Source organism: Tachysurus fulvidraco, chromosome 5, assembly GCF_022655615.1.
Source record: "Tachysurus fulvidraco isolate hzauxx_2018 chromosome 5, HZAU_PFXX_2.0, whole genome shotgun sequence".
Lineage (NCBI taxonomy): Eukaryota > Metazoa > Chordata > Actinopteri > Siluriformes > Bagridae > Tachysurus > Tachysurus fulvidraco.
The window spans coordinates 18,678,644-18,700,400 of record NC_062522.1 but is presented as its reverse complement, the minus strand read 5'-3'; the positions used below and the strand labels follow the sequence as shown (position 1 = coordinate 18,700,400).

The 21,757-nt window shown below is 37.3% G+C and overlaps 1 protein-coding gene across 2 annotated transcripts in view; it reads right to left on the bottom strand.

The window, feature by feature from the left end:
• Nucleotides 1-14,774, bottom strand: part of grm4 (glutamate receptor, metabotropic 4) — a 153,922-nt gene extending 139,148 nt beyond the window's left edge. The window contains exon 1 of one of the 2 annotated variants that reach the window (XM_027146303.2): nucleotides 14,290-14,774. The gene's annotated coding sequence lies outside the window, so the exon portion shown is untranslated. The remainder of the gene's footprint in view (nucleotides 1-14,289) is intronic. The other variant, XM_027146304.2, reaches the window with a different exon arrangement.
• Nucleotides 14,775-21,757: the final 6,983 nt, after the last annotated feature.

Sequence of the window (21,757 nt, the reverse complement as noted above, 5' to 3'; positions counted from 1 at the left end):
AACATTAGCTCTCTGGCCAGGTTGGAGTGACTCTCTGGGGGATGTCTCTGAAGCACTGCACTTGTCCATTCTGCTGTTAGCTGGTTATGCTGTCAGAGATAATGTTGTATAGCCCCTGAAGTGAATTTTGAATCCCGCATTCTTCAAAATCACCATGCTGATTTCATTAACTAATCAGCTGGGGAAATGATATCTTAAAGCATCAGAGAGCGAGAGAGAGCGAGAGAGAGAGAGACGGAAGGAGACGGAAAAATGATTGAATGATTGTAAAGTTGTTACTCTGCCAAATATTTTCACTTTTATTTGCAATTCCAAGAAAAAAAAAAAATCTTTTAACTCAGTACTCTTTTTATATTTAAACCGTGAAATCTTGAAGATGTCTTCTCTTATCCAGCCAACGATTGTGTGCTATATATAGTGTATGAATCAAATTAGCCCAGGTTAGCATCCAGGTTCATCAATGTAGACAATAAAACAATCAAGAGTTGTAGCAAACGACCATGATCTCAGTGTGCCTCTCATGCTACCCAGTGTGATCGGTGCTATAGCTATTTATACGTGTTAGAATATAGATACACCAATAGACTGGAGTGAGGAACATGAGGATAAGCACACCTCACCTTATCTAAGTGAAATGTTTCACTCTGCTGAAAGATTTTCTTAACCAAAACTTAACAGAAAAGTAATTAAAAAAAAAAAACTGAGGTATCCTCGTGGATTCTGGACATTATGAAATATTCTAATATTTAATCTTATTTAGGTTTTTCAGAGCATTTAATGACCGAATTCTCGTTACACTAAATTCAGCACATTGTGCTAGAAATGTAAGTAAGCAACATGTACGTACACGTTTGTTTTTCTGAGAAAATCAAGTTTAGACTTGATCAGTAAAACATATACTTTGGAATAAAGTGAAACATGGTCAAATTATACGTACTTAAAATAGTTTTACGTATTTATGTATGTATGTATTGAGTCGATTATGTATCATCTTCATTCATTCACATAACACAGTACACTGATTTAACTTTAATGAAGCTACTTATTCAGAGGAGGGAGAGTGAACTAGTAGGGTGGCTATATTCATATTTTTGAAATTAGTGTTAAATAGTCAAGATAGTATTAATATGAATGCAAATGTAATACATTGAAAACATAGCGCTAGACACACCCACACACACCCACACACACACACACACACACACACACACACACACACATATATATATATATATATATATATATATATATATATATATATATATATATACAAAATTTCAAAGGTTTCACTCTTCCCATGTTTTATTTTTACACATCAGTAGACACATCAAACCGTAAAGTATGTTTTCTACTGCTTTCAGAGCGATGTCAGGAGAATGTGGAGCTAGTACAGCGTTAACAACAGCTTTTGTCTTTTCATGAGCGCTTGAAAATTTTTCACGCTGTCTCAGAATCAGGGAATATCTCTTTGAACAAGGCAGATGTGCGATCCATTGACCTGTCGCTATTGTGATGCTTAGCGGTGTGGAATGCAAAAACGCCCTCAGCAGCACTCACTGCATCATATGATTTACCTGGTATCAAAAAGTAGTCAGTGGATTAAGCTGATGAACTCTCACCTTTTACTGACACTTTATGCTTTGCAGATTTAATGTAGGCTTCTAAATCCCTTGCACTTTTATTCTCAACCAACACATAAATGCCAGTTTACAGGTCAAACGTTCTGCTTCCCACAGATCTCAACCAGGACTAAAGGAAGGGAATTTTTATTGCAATTCCTTAGTAAATTCTTATAAAGTGTGTACAAATACTGTATAATGTATTAAATATCAGTGCATAAGAAGGACAAAAACAACATTACAACTCTCTTGCTGGCAAGGAATAGCAGGGGCACGAATTCATGGAGAGGGTGTAAAGATATATACAGACTGGCATTATTGACCTAACAACATCATTTAGAAAATTTGTACAACCCTTGTACAAATTTGTTTATTAAAGGAAAAGGAGGGCATGTCAGAGAAAATAAGGACGTATGTTCACTATACTACGGTAGAGTGTGGATAAAATGTTTAATACAACTAATGTAATGTAAAGCTATCATTTAATGAGAACTAGAATATACATTTTATGTGCAAGTGTATCAGTTCTCATATCAAATATAAATACAGTAAGGATAATGTGTGATCAAGCTTGTATTCCGGCATCATAGGCAGTGTTCCCGGAATGGGCTCCAGATCCACTGCGTCCCTGACAAGGACAAACCTGTAAGTTACTGAAAGTGGGTGACTCTATATAGTAGCAGCATAGCTAGTAACTGCATACCGCAAAAGATTGGGTTTTAAGGAACAAATGCTTGGATCTAGTGCATCAATAATACATTTACTCTGTCACATTGAGGAGCTATGGATCTGAAAGGTCTCATTGTTTTGGTGACTGGATCATATTCAATATTCCTTCCATAGATTTAATTTTCATTCTTTCAGTCTTTTTCTTCCCATACTGAATGCAACAAGTACTGTCGATTGTACATGCCAGTGATAAATGTGGCAAGTTTGCACAAACTGCTAGAAAACAAAGTGCCTGTAGCCATTTTGGGATCTATGAAGAGGAAATCACACTGGCTTTGGCACACATGGGAGCACACAAACCCAAGTCACCAGCAAGCTACTGGAATTCATGGTGTTAAGTAGATTGGAAGAATATGGGGCTTTTTTGTGGAATAAGATGGTGCTTTTCATTAATCTCAGAGCTCAACCTTCCCCCGCAACACAACAAGAGCATCCCCTGCGGGAAAGACAATGAGAGAACACCCACATAGCACAGTCAATAGCTGAGAGATCTTTCATTTCATCCCTCATTTCTCACCGTATGCTTAGCATGGGCTAGTGTGTGTGTGTGTGTGTGTGTGTGTGTGTGTGTGTGTGTGTGTGTGTGTGTGTGTGTGTGTGTGTGTGTGTGTGTGTGTGTGTGTGTGTGCGCGCATATGTCTATATGTGTTTCTAATATCCTTTGAAGTTGGACATTTTGTTGTGCCACAAGTTAATCACCGAGATGCTTTAGCCTATAAAGGAACAGATCAGCTTAATGTAAGATTATCTATTTTCTTTGCAGATAGAGGATTCTAAATGTGTTAGCTGCATGTGGGGGCTGTATAGCAGATTGTTCTCGTAGTGCAACATCAAAGACAAGTGCACTGATATGAAAATGAGATAGCACATTATGTGTAACCGTGTTTTCTCCTTTCACTGAATCAAAACACGTTATGCTCTGCTGTCCCAGAACACCTGTGGAACATGCTCAGGTGAAACAACAGCTGTGTTGTCAGCCCTTGTTCACTTCCAGTGCCGAGACTCCCACAGCGCATGACTGACACACTTCTGCAAAAGATCAGAGAGCGGCCCACGAGCCAAGCTTCTGCACAGCTCCAGATAAAGAACGAGAGAGCTGCCTGGTGCAGAACAATGAAATGATGCCTTCTGGATGCAACAAAATTCCCTCTATGCTGTTTGGAAATAGCATCAAGGAAATTTGCTATGGCTCTTTATTGGGAATGCATAGCAAGGGCAGTTATAGTATTTTTTTTTTTAAGGTACGAACAGTTGTAAAGCTAACTACGTATGGTAAAAATAATAATAATAATAATGATAATTAAAAATAGACTACAGGACTCTTGTTTGAGAAGCAATATCAAGTTTGTGCATATGTCATATATGAGGATTCAGAGAGCTTTTCACTGTAGGGATTTTTCCTGTCAATTCTGTATTTTAAGAGAATGTTATACTTTCACCATTAAACCAGGCAAATAAAATACTAAATAAAGTTAATATTACAAACATAAAATATTTTTTACATATTATTCTGTTACACTTCAATTCAGGATTTTTTTTATTATTTGGTTTGGGTTTGCTGTGCTGTTTTCTCTATTTGAGTTTGGTTGATTGGAAGCTTGTGAAAATAATAGGAACTTTGCCACCTTTTCTAGACTGACTTTAGTAGACTTTATTTCTTTGTTCACAAACACAGTAATGATACTGTTATGCCCTGGCTTTCCAGAATGCCCATATATAAATACATTTTCAAAATGGGTTAATCGAGCAAAAATACAGCTTGCTTGTTACTGAGAAAACATTCTCATTCAGTCATTAGTCATCTGCCCCACATCTTTTCGTAGAAATTCACTGGCTTCTGATAACCATTCATCTGCCTCCTGAACATTCTCGGTAACAACTGACCTTCATTTTGTTCCTATGTAAACTGAATCTTTATTGTTAAAAGTGAATACATGAAAGTGGTACCTAGGAATGGGGGAGGGCATTAGGACGGCCTTCTCAATGACTGCTCCTAAGATCGTAAAAACCACGCTAGGAAAGACTCCCAATGTCACCAGCATGTCATCAGATCAATGAAATCGTTTGATGTCATCTCACAGCCCATGCAACACACACACACACACACACACACACACACACACACACACACACACACACACACACACACACACACACACACACACACACACACACTTTGTAGTACAGAGAAGATGGAAGGCTTCATTAAATCCCTGCAGTCTTTTTTTGCCTCGCAGAACTATGACAATTAAATCCCTTGCCGTGCTGCCTACAGTGTTCTGTGCACCCTCTCACTGTGTTGCAGCACATGCATTATTAATTGGGCCTCTCATGGTAAATAATTACATCTCATTATCAAATACTGAAAACATGGTCCTCTGTTTCTCTATAACAAGTCTCCAACACCGCCCATTTTGCATGTTTAGAGCCAAACGAATTAGACGTTCTACTGTCCAACAACAGCCCAGTTAGCTCAATCTAAGGTAGAAAGAAGGAGACAAAACTCAGCTATCAGCATGAATGACAGTTTCATTCCTTTTTCCCAACTTTTTCTGTTCAGTACAATAATGTTTGGTTTCTAAGACCTCCCTCCCCCACAGCGCAGGCCACAAGTCTCTGATTCACTGCATTCATAAGTACAAAGAGAAGATACAGAAACCACATCATGTATTAGTTAGAACCTACTTCATGGATAAATCATGGTCAGTCTGTTACATTCGGATGAAAGAGTATTTCAAATTTCAAGGTAAAATAGTTTCAAATAAAACATTAGAAATGAATTTGTAGGGCAGTGCTGTAACATCTAAATCTGGATATTTTTAATAGCTCTGAGAAATAAAGCATCACTGCTTCCTTTCAGTACAGACTGCAAAGACAGTTTTTTACAGATCTAGTGACATTTTTTCATTTGTTCATTTACTTGTGAATACTAACAGTAAGGTTGTCACACCATGTAACCTAATGAACACACATGAGTAGCCTATTAAAGGTCCCTTTAACATCACTTTTCTCCTCTTTCCTATACTCATCATTTTGGGAATATCACGATGCTCAGTACTAATCGAGACACTAATCGTTTTGCTAATCATCTAGACTGCTTTAATATAATTCTAATATGTTTCATTTATTGCTGATTTTACCACTGAACAAGACATGAATGCCAGTGGCAACATGACACTGTAGATTTAATAACTAACCTATTAACTGGTGTGAATAGTTAAAGGATCTTTCACAAACTTTTTGTATTACAGCGTAAGATGGCAGGCTGTTTGTTCTCCTAAACCCCAATGGAGTTGGATGATGGACATGATCAATGGCTAATTTATTTTAGACCTGAAAGTTTTACCTGATGCACTTAGAGAGCCTTCCCCTAACTGAAGCGTAATGCTGTTAGCAATGTGCTAAAAGTGTCTCACGTGTAGTGGAAACTGCTGGCTGTGCATCATCTTGATGGCTACAGTGAGGAGTGAAACAAGCAGCAGGTACAGTATGTGATTAAAGGCCACTGGGAAGAAGAAGGTGAACTCCTTCAACATGTTGCAGGAGCAAGAAAGGATTTAAAGAACAAAATACTCTGATCAGACCAAATGTGTATAAACAACATTGGCATGCTGAACTGTAGAATACAATGCAAAAGTGTGATGATGTGCAGACCTCAGGATGTTTTGTATGCTACTGCTACCTGGCATAAAGAGACACAGATCAGTGGTTTTGCTTTATTCTCTAACCTTGAGATACACTTTGGTGGAAAGTGCTCGGTGCTGCCATTGGAGCACATCATCTGAGATTAACGCTGGGGTGCGACTCAGCAGCAATGATGTGTCATGGATATCTGGGACATTTCCATGCCAGACCGCCAGAGGTCAGAGTGAACTCTACTTTGGTTGTGTGTTTTATTTGCCCCAGTTGTTCCCTATTTACTAATCACTTACTTATTGATTAGGTGCCTGTTTTAATTCCCTTTGTGTAACCACTTAGTTAATTAGTTTCTCTTTGAAACCCCTGTGTTTGACGTATCCATCCATTTATCTTTTTTTGAGTAGTTGTCCAATGTATGTTCGTATATTTTTTCTTTCTTTGATCACAGTTCCTGTTAGTAGTTTGTATAGCACTGTAAAGAAGAATTCTGCATTTTCCTCTGCCTTCATTCCTGGTTTGTGACATGTTGAATGCACTGCAGTCTGATATTAAAACTGTTATCATATTCCACCTGACACGGCTAACTGAATGCTGAGATTATGCAATGCGTACAGACATCTTAGATGCAACGATTGCCATGCAATTGGAAACATAGCAGTAGATGACTGTTATCGATAACAGATGAAAAGTCAAATTTGATAGGCTGGAACAAGCGCACAGCCACTGTTACATGACAAATCTCTTGCAATTTGTATGAATTTCTGACTTTATTTTCTCACTTTAAAGTTCACTAAACATCTTAGTCCACAATAATATTTTTGTGGAGATGGAATTAAGAAACTGGTAATGGATAGATAACTGGTGAATGGAATTAAATTCTCTCTTTTCTTTCAAAAATACTTAAACGCATTGTAATCAACTGTCTGTCTGTCTGTGTCTCACAGAACAACCTACAAGATCCAAACCAGTCTGGTTTCAAAGCAGCACACTGCCCTTTTGCTTGTCTCTGAGAAACTACCTGCTGCTAGATCTGTCCTCATCCTCCTCGACCTTTCAGCATCGTTTGATACGGTCAACAACAAGACTTTCTTGTCCACCCTAAGGAGTTTTGAAATTTGTGGATTAGAATGAGAATGTTTTGCTTCCTACCTGGAAGGTCACACATATTAGATAACATGGAGGGGAGTGACATCTGCTTCACACAGACTCTCCACTGGTGTCCTACAGGGCTCAGTACTTGGTCCTCTTCTTTTCTCCCTGTATACTCACTCTTTTGGTAAAGTTACTTCCTCACATGGGTTCTCTTACCACTGCTATGCTGATGACACTCAACTCTTATTCTTCATCCCGCCCTCAGATACCACGGCTTCTGCTCGGATCTCATCATGTCTGGTAGACATATCATGGCGTATGACAGCTCATCAGTTGAAACTTAATCTCAGCAAAACTGAACTGCTGATCATCCCAGGTGATTCATCCCAAAAACTCTGATCTCCCCTTCGGTCACAGCTCGCAACCTTTGGGTAACTATGAATAATCAATTGTTCTTTTCCTAGCATGTTGCTAAGGTGACACGCTCAATGCTATTTGTTCTCTACAACATCATAAGAATTCGCACCTTGCTCCCTCAGATTTACCAGTGTTGCTCCTACCTCTTCCTGAAACACTTGAACTACTGTAGCAATGTTAAAAAGAAAAAAAAAAGATGGAAGGTTGATGGTATCCTAAGTCGGTAACCTCGTGAACCAGTGTTAATGTATTCATCGATAGAGAATCAAAAGCACTTTTGTATGTCAATCTGAATAAGGACATCTTCCAAATAATTTTAAATGTGAGAGAAAGGACACAACACAAAACAAAAAACACTTCAGTTTGTGTCAGAGCAGAGCATGGCCATGCTTCCATGATTCAAGTGCTTTAGCGTCCCTTGTATCTGAAAATACATAGTCATTTAGTTTACTCTCAATTAACACTAAACATGAAGGTCTAACCACAAATGATCAGGATGCAAAAGAAGCGGTCTGTATAAGAAACATTCAATGTAACACACAATAAACCAGTTAGGCTAGCTTTGTGACTGCAAATCTATATAAAGTGCCTGCAATATAAAGATTAATGCATCCCCTTTTTATTCTGAACAATTGGATTCCAAGAGAATAGTCCATACAGCAGGTGTTGAGCCAGACAAATGTCCTGATCAGGCATGTGTAAGTGCAAGGACAAAAATGCAAACCCAGAAAGAGTCGCTTGATTCCTTCACAGATTATTCAGTGACATGATGCATGCCATACATGCCTTGTTGATGGATCACGACTCTGTCTCAATTATGGATGCAATTCTAAAATTTCCCATAAGCAGACTGTCTGGTTGGGATGTTATTATTTGCAACCAAAGTACTATAACTAGGTGTGTTCTGATGTATGCCATTTTGATGTCGACTGAATGCTCAGTGCCTGTCAGCCATATCACAAAAGCAGGTATCAGCAGTAGTGTGCATGCACACTGAGGTATTGCTCCCACACATGTTTTTTTCAACAAAGAGGGAAACTGTAATGACAGATGCCTTTCAGCAAAGCTGGAGGAGTATGTGGGAAAAAAAACAATAAGGTAAAAAAAAGTCTCAGCATATTACTACCTTAGCAAATCTATGTGGCTAGTGCTGCAACATTTTCAGGAACCCCTTGGAGGCCACACATATTAGTATGGACCAACAACACCACTATAGTGTTTTACATCAACCGCCAAGAGAGTACAAACTCACAAGCAATGTATGATGAATATAGAAGTCAACTCTGGAAGTAGACAAATTAACACGTCTTTAAGAGCTGCTTATCTGTTGACCTAATTCAATCATAAACATGGTTTCATTCTAATTATTAGATTTTATGGTGAATTCAGAAAGAAAAAATATTCTATAATATTATTTCTAAATATATTGTAGAATAAGTTTATTGTCAAAGAGAATATTATTTGCATTTTGTCAACTATGGGATCATCATACATAATAGATATGTCTGAGAAAAGCATTTTGGCTGTCTGAGATTTTGGCTGCAGAAACATTAGCAAGCTTGCACAACCGACTATCCAATTTCTAATGTTTAGAAAAAAATCCAATGGCTCAATTATGCTGTAGGAACAGAGGAGTCCCTACATATCAATACGGATATTCTTTATCCTTTATCCCGTGGTGAAATATTTCTATCCCTGATCAAGTGGTCTCTTTAAGGAGGACAAATCTTCCCACAGTGGCTTACTGAATGGTTTGCTGAGTATGAAAAATGTGTAAATCATATGCTGTCCTGTGCCATACTGAGGGAATATCATTCAGAAAAATGCTGTAAATCCCTCCAGTGCAGTTCTAGACAGTTGTAGAGTCAAGAGGCAAGGCGCACTAAAGCTGGGGGCTCATGGTATTCCAACACCTTTTATATCTGTATATATATATATACAGTATATAAAGCAAGACAATTGCAATGCAACCACTCTGATGTGATTGGGGAGTAAAGGCCATGCAAGTTTGGATTTAAGTGCTGAACAGCTCATGTCATGACGCTAGTGGGATTGCTAAATGTGCTCATTTCACACTCCGTTTAACAGAAGGCACTCTTGGGGGTACATACATCTCAGTGACGAAGGGAATCTCTCAGCATGTGTTAGGATCAACCCTAGAGGAAATCAGTGTAGACCAGCTCCCCACTGGCAAGAAGGACTTTTTTTTTTAGAATTTATAATTATTCTAGAAACTGCACAGCAACTTTTATTAAACTTTTCAGTTGTTCATTCCCTTATCAGCCCAGGATCCTCATATCAGCACTGAACGAATAACCACGAACCAGAACGTATTCTGATTCATCATATTAGGAGACTTTTTTTTTATCTGTATTGAGAAAAAAATTCTGGGCAGGAAGAAGCGGATACATTTGTTCCTGCCTTACTGTTGTTAGAATCTCATTCCTTTGAAAAACATTTTGTTAACATTCTGCTTGCGTTTTTGCAAGCTGCTATTCCTGAGAGTTGGTGAAAACATGATAACAAATAAACAATCACAAGCTTTTGAAGTGAAGTGAATGACGAATAATACCATTTTCACACTCTGATCAGTTCCCCACTATGTTGTTGCAAAACCATCTGACTAAAGGCTGTTTATCATAACTGAGGTTTTCCAAATATGCTTGTGTTAAGCGAGTGCATTCTGCTCCAGATACCCACTGCAATCTTACAAACAAAAATCAGAGATGAGAGGTGAAAGAGGACGAATTTGAGAACTGTTTTACATTCCGGTGCCTGTGCAGATTCAGTCCTAATGAGTTGGCTCGGTCTGGATAAACGGACAAAACCCTGAGACTATCCCTCCGTTAGCTACGACTCCAAAATGAGCCAAGGGTTGTGAAGAAAGCCAAACCACTGAGTCCTTTATTTCTTTCAACTCTACAGACTCTGAGCTGTAAGAAAAAAGCACACAGTCCAGTGATGATTCAAAGTAAGAAGGCTCTCAGCAGTGTTGGCTATAAAGTTAGATGTGGTTTGAGAATTGCTGACAGAGGCAGGAACAGTGGTAGGTCCACTCTCTTACCCAGTGTTTGAGCTGTTTGGCCAGACCCGCCGTCGAGCAGATGGTCTTAGCTAGAGGGAAAATGAGGAGATAGGATAGAGTGGAGACATGCCGTTTCACTAGAAATGTCCCATTACACACACACACACACACACACACACACACACACACACACACACACACACACACACACACACACACACACACACACACACAGTGGTAGATCTTTAATGTAGAGAAATGTAAAATAGAAAGAGTTTTGCAAGATACAGAAAGACGCAGCATCAGCAGATATTTAACAGTGGTTTTTGGGGGGTGAAAGTGTGTGTGGCAAGGGGGGGGTATGGACTTAAATAAATCTTTGTTCAGTGTGGTTCTATACATCCTTTTGGGCCTAATGTGAAGAATATATTAGTGCTACATTGATGCCCCATTCACAGGCCTCTGTGTACATGCTAAAGGGTCTCATTTGATAATGTGGACAGAAAATCTATATGTGGGAGCCTCAGATACAAGGCTAAATTAAATCTAAATTTGGGTTTATGCTTAGTCAGTCAGTACAGATAATTAAGCTGTGATAGGAGAAGAGCTTCTCTGTGCAGTAAAGGTTTTTAATTTTTTTTCTTGCTGACAACAAACTCTCCAGTGTACTTGGTAATACAGTACAGAATGAATTTTGATCTAGTCTGCTCTATAGATAACTAGCATACTGGCTCAATTTCACTGAATTGAATGGATGTTTGAAAGCCTTGCAGAATCTAACAGTGTCTGTGTTATTTCAAAGGAATGCTTCAAGCATGTTAATGTCAAGGAAGGTGTTTTATACCAATGCAGTATAAAGTCAGTACATTGTAATTCCTAACCCATGTTGCATCCATTCTGTCCAATATTCTGAAAACAGAAGAACACAAAGCCCCCCACCAAATTAGAACAAACTTCTGTAGAAGAGTTTCCCAGCCAATCCATCACCTTGTAGCAGAGTGGTAAATAGAAAGCTTTTCTACCATCTGGCCACCGTTGAGTTGATGGAGTACAGTAACTGTAGTTAGTAATCAATAATGAATGCCAAACGTGTAGAACGTGTATGCATTAAGCATACAGAGCAGCCAACATTCTATCCATGCAGCTAGGCTGCTTTCAGGACATCTAAATTATACAACAGTGATTGCATATGTAGGATATTTCTCCGAGATAAGTAAGTGTGCAGAAGAATGTTATTCTATATGCTGTGAGTATGCAGAGGAGGTAAAACACTGCTAATCTAATTTGCTTTCACCATCTGTTTCGTTCTCACCTCTCCAAAACTGTAGACAGTGTGATCTGTGGATAAGAGTGACAAATCAGAGAAAAATAAACACTCTTTATAAAGAGCAGGTGCTCTGAAACAACAACAATTATAGCTAAATGGTGACTTTTTCTGGTCATCTATGAACACAATGCTCTGTGATTAACCTCAATCATAAACCTCTTTCATAAAAAAAAAAAAAAAAAAAAAAAAAAAAAAAAAAAAAAAAAACATCAGCTAAATTAACATCAGTAAATTTAAAGAACAAAGTGAAGCAGCTGAAGCAGCCTGGCCCCAACAGCACAATGGTGAGATAATTCACAGCTGCAGGATGTTGATAGGAGCATTTGCCCAAAAGTCGCTCAGACTGATACTCCCAAAAGCACAAATAAATAAATAAATAAATAAATAAATAAATAAATAAATAAATAGGATTTATGCTATTTCAAGACATTATTCAAGCCACATACCTGTCACCAGTACCACCACATAGAGTAAGTGTAATGTTATGGAAAAGGTCATGAAAATACCCTCCTCTACACAGTAATTCCAACCAATCCATATGCCTCCACATCCACAAAATTTGTAACTTATCATCTTAATTCATCTTATAAATGATCTTATCCAGTAATTCTTATATGCTGATGGAAAAAACATAAAATATTTCTTCTAAAACTATTTTCCTTTCATGTGCAAAATGAAACTCAAATGAAGACCGAACACAACAAATCACAATTCAGAAAAGTTTTAGCTGGTGAGGATTTGGCAACAGGATAAGCATGAAATGCTAGGAAGGCACTTAAAGCCAGTGATGGCTAAAATTTGTAATTCAGTAACTTTTTTGAAAGTGTTAAACAATCAGCAATATTGTTTGGCAATGAAGCAATAAAAGCATTTAATGTTTTGTATGCCAGCTTTATTGTTTATATTGCTTGGTACTAAGGCATGTAACGTCTTTCCATCAGGGCCAGTTCTTGCTTTCTGTGGTAAAACTATTCAGTAGAGTCCCTGGACCACTAGTAGCACAAGGCCCCTTGTGATGTGAAAGGTATACTATTACCTAAATTAAGTAATAAACATCAGAAAATCTTGAAGAAGCAGCGATCATGACGAGTTGCATCTGTACAGTATGTATCTGAGGCTCAAACATGCAAACAAGAATTAAATACACTGAAATTATATTGGCAGTTTATTAAATTTATATTAATTAAGCAGATTTAGTCAATTTGTCTTTGTGCTTCTTTCTTCTTTTAATTGTTTGTGGCCTTGAAATAAAAACATTTCATGGATAACCATGTAGGTAGCTACTATCTAGAACGTTACTGAAGAAGTCTTACACTAACACATATTAACACACTACATAGCTCTATTATTATTATTATTATTATTATTATTATTATTATTATTATTATTATTATTATTATTATTATTATTATTGTCCCTAGCTATGAGAACAGCAGGCTGTTGAAATTAAAGATAATCACAACTCACGTGTTTGAAACATCAATCACCTACAGTTCTTTTCAGAGCTATAGCAACTCCGACACTCACAACCAATGAAGATATGACTTTTTATTTTGAATACTGTACTTCAACGTTCAAAACTGTGAATGTATTTTAGTTTGTTTAAATTAGATTTTGTTGTTTCATAAACAAACTTATCAAGACAATAAAGTAGAAATTGCTTATAAAATAATGATTGCTGTGGGGTGGGAGATTTTCCCAAAAGTTATCCCTTAGGGACACCAAATATTGAGAAAAACAGATTGATTGTATGGCTATACACACAAAATGCAACATTTAGGATGCAAACCTAATATCTATTTATAAAACATGAGTAATGTTAAATAATTAAATTAAATTTACAATAGCATGATTGAAAATGATTTCTGTTGTGTTTTAATGGTGTTGACCAAATTCTGGTCCAAGATCACGACTATGCTGTATTCACATATAGTAGCCATACAGGCACAGAGACCTGTTGTTCGAATAAAATTAGGGGAAACACTTAAGGCAAATAGACAGACAGAGAGACAGACAGACAGGCAGACAGACAGACAGACAGACAGACAGACAGACAGACAGACAGATAGATAGATAGATAGATAGATAGATAGATAGATAGATAGATAGATAGATAGATAGATAGATAGATAGACATGCAGCTATAGAGGAATCACTTAATAAAACAGAAAATCCATCATTTTTGTTTGTATTCCATGCGTATTTTACACTATACTCCTTCAGTACTGTGCAGAATCATGAATGCTGCTTTTCTATCTGTTTGAATATGCTTCTATGGTAATGTTTTCCCTGCGGGAAATCGTGCCTATATTCAAAAATAAAGACTATGGTTTTCTTGGGATTTTTCCCATTACAAAGTCACTTGAGTTTTTTTAATCACTGAATCAGTGTGTGAATCAGACAGACAGACAATTTCAGAGTTGACCCATTTCCCCACTCACCGTTGTGTCCGGTGCTGCTGGCTGCTGGACTGCGTAACGCTTTACAAGACTTCCTGCATCATCTTTTTAGACTCGGACCAAAGCAGAATGTTTTATATCTTGTTAATCAGATAATGTTGCGTCTTCTTCCTGTTCGACGAACTCCATCACGAGTGCTCGTGCAATTCAAAAAGAAATCCCCCACCTCGGGATCCTGTCTAGAAAAAAAGAGAGGGAAAAGCGGAAAAGAAGCTGTTGCGCTGTCCAGCTGAAGTGGTTCTGAAACGCTCTTGAGCCACGAGCACTTTCCATTTTCTCCACTGCCCGCTCACTGAGTCATGACTAACGGCGGCTTATCTACAATGTAGAAGATGCGGCGATCCGTACCTGAGGTGCGCCAGTGAACCAGGCTTCGTGAGCGATGCGCCAGTGGAGCGAGCGCGCACCCGCGCTGCTGAAGTAGGCGGAGCTAACGGGATCGACGCGGCGTCGCTTTCGACACCCACGAGCTCTCTTTGATCACCAACGCGAGGCTGCAAATTGCCGAAGTCGTTTGTTCAATTTACTTTGGGAGAGTGTTATACAGGCTCAGATTACAGGCTGACAAATTAGTCCCATCCGGGATTTCATAATTGTGCTGAATGCTGGTATTTATAGTATGTTGTCTGCCTGAGATGCTCCATATACTGTATGTACCTGTTTTGTAGTGTCCAGTTTAAATAGCAAAGGAAACCTAGTTTATAAAATTATGATTCATTCATTAGATGCACGAGACCTTTCGATGCACTTAAGGGAATATTGATATAAAAAAAAGAGCTGTGCATTTTAAAAGCATGTGCATAGCCTGTTATATTTGCATCATATTTACAGCTTTCACAGTGTTTCGAAATGGCTTTTTAAATATTCAAGGAGAGCATGTTAAATACTGCATAAACAGGGCCATTCCTGTATGAGCATGAGGTGGGGGTTGACCAAAAAAGTAAACATATTAATAAACTTTACCTACCTCGTTACTGATGTGGTAGACTCAAGCATACATGTTAAGCACATTGCATGTGTATCCTTTACTAGGAAAAGTGCAGGTTCAAAACTATTCATGTCGCACAAAATGACTTTAAGAATTAGATTTTCGAGCAGAGCTACAGCAAAAGTACACTATATGCACTACAAGCTTTTTTTAAAGGTAAAACAAAAAAGTGTGCGTTTGAGGAAAAGTACAGTTTAGTAGATTTTTCTGAACATGTGGGTGTATATTGCAGAACTCATCGTCAAATGTGCTGTAAAATGGAAATATAGTGACCCCTGCTGGTGCTGAAGATGCACGTGCAGGGGCTTTAGTGACCCTAAGGCTAGGAATGCTGTGAAATGCTCAAATGTTGGCAAAACGATTAGCCAATGTAAGTCTCATTTTTTTTGTCCATGAAACCATGATCATGCATATATCAATAAGTTTAGTACACAAGCTCCTAACCCCAGTTCTAGAGTAAAGTACCCCCTGTCCTCTATATTTTATTGTTTTGTCTACACTAACATATCAAATCAAGTAATCTGAGTTCTGAGTCCAACCTTATGAGTTGAAGATAGTGTGTTAACAAAGGGAAGAGATTAAAATATTCTGAATTGGGGTACTTCAGGACGAGTGATGGGAATCTGTGACTTAGCATTGCTAAGTTTAACTAATCCTTAACAAATTTGTATTGTATAATACTGGAAAGAACTGAATTTGAATTTGCAATTCTCCCATGTCTTAACACAACACATGTTAGAAATCTTCAAGTTGTTGTCATGTAAAGGAAAAATCATATTGTAAATAAGTATGTCTTTGTTATTTGCCAGGCCTAAATAATAATCTTTAATAAACTTGATATATATTTGTTATATATATGTTATTTTCATGCTCACTGGGATAAATGAAAGTATTATTTATGTATAGCATACTTACTCATTGCATCATTAAACAAATTAACTAAAATAACAGAAATTGTGAAATGCATTATCAACGCATTCTAAAGAAATTGTATATGCTAATACCATGCAATGTCCTAGATTTACCAGTCTGTCTCATTCCCCTGTTACCTAAGATGTTTCATAAAATCATCTTTTCATGGACATAAGATACAGAAGTGCACCACTTAAACATAGCTGTGGGTTGTTTCATGCATCCATTCATACATCCCTTCACTTAGAAAAGACAGCCCCAATTTACCTGAAGCATGCTTTTAAAAATGACCAGGCATTTTCAGACATCTGAATATGATTAAATTATAAATCTTTGTTTATAAATTATATATGATTGTTTTATTAGTGTGTCCTAAGTATATCTTTGTAAATATGTAGAATATATTAGACTTGGCAATTTTATAACTTTATGAAAGCAATTCCAGCTTTCAGTTATGAAAGAAATTTCTCCTTTCTTAAGTTGTTTGGGATCAGCATCAGTTTGATCAGTTTGATACTGATGGAAGTGTCCACTTTCACTCATCGGGCCATATAATAAATGTTACAAAGCTGACTGTAGTGCTGTCCTGTCAAATACATTTAAGCAAAGGTCTAAGATCCTGCCGATTTCATTGCATTGTGACATTACACAAAACTCCTCGTGTTTGCAGCTACAAAGAACTGCTGCTGGCTTGCCGAACTTGGCAGTGTTCTAGACTGGTCTTATCCTTTAGTGTAACAAAAAGCCAAGTTTCAAGCCAAAATAAAAGTTCTTCTGCGGGTGGACAATTTTTGGGCTGACTTAAGATAATGATTTTGCTTATTGCATTTGGGTTAGTTGGGTTATGGGATTACTAGCATATTAATTATTCTGCATTTCTTTTATTACAAAAACATGCACAAAAATGCTGATTCTGTGTTATATCAATAACCCAATGCTGGATTCATTTAACAGCTGAGAGCCCTGTGTGTTGATTTAATTACCCGCAAATTGTTTAATTTACCTTCAGTTTATTTAGCCCTTAATTATATAGCCTTTCCAACCTATGTGATTTAGTCTATTCATACTGATAAACTAGAGAGAGAAATACATTTTTGGATTAAAAAAATATATATATATTTTTTATAATTCAATGCATTCCAAATTACAAAGTCTTTAAAATGTGTGTATTTGATGCAAGATCAACCAAATAGCATTTTCATACAATTTTTAATGAGAAAAAACAACAATCAGTTTCTTTTCATAGATACTTGTTGACTGGTGTTTTCAGCCAGTAACACATTTCAGTACCTATCAGGCTTCCTCAGCTCTACCACATGATGAGAAAATCTCCACCATTTAATCACAGTGTGTGACTTGCACCTGTGACATCAAGAGATCAGAGTGTTGAACCCCTGAGGTGAGCAAGTCAGGACAACACTGAAGGTAGGTGATAGATGTTGTTGCAGAGATTCCTTTCTGTTCTGTTCTGATTATTGTCCAGCTTGATTTACTAGATGTAGTCGTTTCCAGAATGTTTACAATGTTGACATCAGAAGAGTGGCTCTTGCCCTTCAGTTTCATATAGACAGCTGTATAATTGCCTGAAGAGGCACTACAGTAATTGTTTAATTAAATAATTGTAATTGTAAAAACTTTAGCGATGAGTGTCTTCTCAAACCAACCTGCAGTCTTTCATTGAGCTTATCTATGTTTTTTTATCCAGTCTGTATTTGTATGTAAAGTATTTAATCTGATAGAATTAGGTTTCCTTTTATATACAGATTATGTTGTTGGTGATAAACCAGGGCATCCCATATCTGATCCTCGCTAGCTAATATTAGATTACAAACTTGAGTCAGTTCAATTTTGTGACCTAAATGCTTGGTTGGTACCAGATTAATTAGATTAAGCAGATTAATTAAAGGCAACATTGAGCTTTAATGTGAAACACTGAGATTCAATCTATTAGTAATCTAGCTGCTGTGTTATGTGAACCCTTAAAGAACCCTATTTTGATTGCTTGAAAATGTGAGTGCAGTGGACTCTCAAAAAAACCTGGCAAATTTGTAAGTAAAGAGAAATGTCACGAAACTGTTTCTCAGAGATTTTGCAGCTTTGACTTGATAAGCACTTCCATTTACATAGTAAATTCAGTGTATCCTTTAGATTTCAATGCTTAGTTTCCCAGCAGGTTTAACACTGATGAGCTGGTGCTATGTTAAGATTATTCTATTGGGTGCGTATACACCTTTAAAACAATTTACAGTATGTTTCTGAAGTTTCATTGTTCTTTTAAATAACTCTCTGTTTTTATTTTCATGCTTTTAGAAGTTAAAGAAAGCCAGGAAAGATTGTATTAATACAATTTGTCTCAATAAGATATGGACCTGGAAGTATTCAGGAAATCAGTATTTTACTAAGAACTCCACTGTTCAAGTCATATTCTAGTAATGTTTGTGAAGCATCAGGTATACAGAAGTTACAGATTATACCTGTGAGTGACGGTGTGTGTGTGTGTGTGTGTGTGTGTGTGTGTGTGTGTGTGTGTGTGTGTGTGTGTGTGTGTGTGTGTGTGTGTGTGTGTGTGTGTGTGTGTGTGTGTACAGTTCATTTGTTTTCAGTAGATCGCTTCATTTTGGTTCTCAGGAACTCTGGGCACTAAAATGTGATCTCAGAGATTTTGACTGTGACATGATTGTTGGTGCCAGGTGACATGATTTCAGTATTTCTATAATTGCTGATCTCCTGGGGTTTTCACACACAACAACCTCTACAGCTAACTCAGAATAGCGGATAAGGAGAGAAGCAGTTCTGCTGATGGAAACAACATGTTTACCAGAGAGGTTGACTTGTTTGAGCTGATAGAAAGGCTAAAGTAATTCAGATAACCACTCTGTACAATTGTGGTTAACAGAAAAGCAATTCAGAAAAAACTTCCAAAAAGCTAAGGTGGCTGGGCTACAACATAGCCTGGCCTAATGAATCTTCATTTGTCCGTCCATGTGAATCCCTTCATGGCCTTGATTTTACTTCTAATGGCTACTTCCAGCATGATATTGCACCATGTCACAAAGCAAAAGTCGTCTCAAACTGGTTTCATGAATAATAAGTTCATTGCTCTTCATTGGTCTTCCCAGTCATTGGCTCTGAATGCAGTAGAGCACCATTGGGATGTGATAGTACGAGAGATTCCCACCATGAAATTGCACCTGAAATATCTGCAGGAATTGTGTGAGACGATCAAGTCAACATGGAACTAAATATCAAAAGAGCATTTCCAACATTTTAAAGAATCCATGCCATGAAGAATTGAGGCTGATTTGAGAGCAAAGTGCGGCCTTACCGAGTATTATTATACTGTTCCTAATGAAGTGGGTGTAAATTTCCATATCTTTTAATATACTGAATAAATTTATAAACGAAACACTTTTCTTTTTGCCCCCATTTTTCATGAGCTGAACTCAAAGATGTAAGATCTGTTTGTTCACAAATATGTCTAAATCTGTGTTAATGAGCACTTTTCCTTTGCAGAGATAATCCATCCACCTCACTGGTGTGGCATATCAAGATGCTGGTTAGACAGCATGATTATTGCACAGGTGTGCCGTAGGCTGGCCACAATAAAAGGCCACTCTAAAATGTGCAGAATTCATCACACTTACTCTAATTCTCTAATTCGCATTTGAACATAGAACATTGTTTAAAATGCATTTAGCATGAGTTATGAAGCCAAACTTTGATGAGAAATTTACATTCTTTTGTGTAAATAATTTGCAATTTATTTTCTTAAACCTGACCAACCGTATGTTCCTTTTTTACCTGGCACGGATGGACATCTGACACATGCACGTGTTAGCAAAGCAAAAGTGGACTTCTATGACAATTAAGTATTTAATATCATTAAGGAGTCCCTCCAGGATGTTGTGATTTTGTAGTTGTAAAAAGTAAACTGTGCTTTGTTGTAATTTCAAAATTGTAAATTCAAAATTATTGCAGATGTTCTGCAAAATTGGGTCTACTACTAGACTACTATTACTAATTAAACAGTATATTCCATATGCAAAAGTGCAAGTTTTAAATTTGTTTGTATTCTTATGAATAAATTTACTCACACACAGGAGCATGAATGTGAATCAAATTCTTAATAAAATTATGGGTTTTTTAATAGATACCAATTTTATGTAAACACTCACACAATTAGTTTATGGTATACATTCATTTTATCCAACATGAGAAAAAGTATCTAGCTGGAGTTTTAAATACACCACAATACTGTAAACCACCGTTTAGATGTGTTGGTCTATAATTAAATATATTAGGTCTATAATAAAAGGCTCTAATCATTGAACATCACTGCTTTATTGTTAGACTTCAGAAGAATCAAGAATCAGATGCACACACACATTGTATTATCTACTGTAAGTGAGGTAGTTTGTTACAGTAGCTAAATTTGTGATGCCTATAGCTAAAACTAATGCTAAAACTAATGCTAACTCATTTGTTCCACATAACGTCATGCTGGCATACAAACACACATTCACACACACACACACACACACACACACACACACACACACACACACACACACACACACACACACACACACACACACAAACGCACAAATACACAGGCACTCACAGTCGTATATCAGACGTGTTGATAATTAGTGTTGGACCCGCTGCTCATCACCCTCTACCGCTGAGTGTTTCCACTGACTCAATCAATCAATCAAATCAATGTTGACTTCACTACCAGAATTCTTCAGCATTGTGCCTCTGTCATTTTAGAAGGTTTGACCTAAACTGCTCTCAGTGGAAGCCACAGTCAGATATTTCAAAACAACAAAATAACAGGCTTTCTACCACACTCTCTAATTCTAAATGCCATGTTATCCTTCTCAAGGCCAAAAGAGCTATAAACGGAGCAATTGCCAGTCACATAATAGAACACAACATAAAAGGAGTAAATGTTGTTCATGGTATTAGTTTGAAACTCAACAGACTGACTACATTTTTTATCCTTATCTATGGTATCATATGAGTAAAACATAGTGTGTATGAAATCAGATGGCGTTTTGACACAAATCTACATTGCAAGAATTTTTGAGAGGCTTCCAGCAGAACAACTGGCCTAACACAGCAAATTACTGTATCCTGCACAGAAACCTTTAGTATCACATTCTGTTATATCTGTTGATTTAATGACATTGAGCATAGGTTTTGACTCATTCTAAGAAGAGAAAATATTTTAGCTTTTCCCAATTTTGTCACCTTCCAAATCCCCATCGATCAGTCGGCTCTCCCCTACGGACCTACACCAACTATCTGAGGGTGAAGGCAAACTGTGTTTCCTCTATGTTTCATCATCTTTTCAATCACTTCTCGTGTCAGAAAAGAATTTGTAGGAGAGTGCTTTCTACCCACTGGTACATATGTAATCACACAGACGCCCATGACCGATCAGTGTCGCCGGGATTGACATGGGATAGATACCCAGAGAGCACAGCCAATATAGTCAGATCATCAATCCCAGAAATATTTCTAATATCTCATTCAAACCTTTTAAAA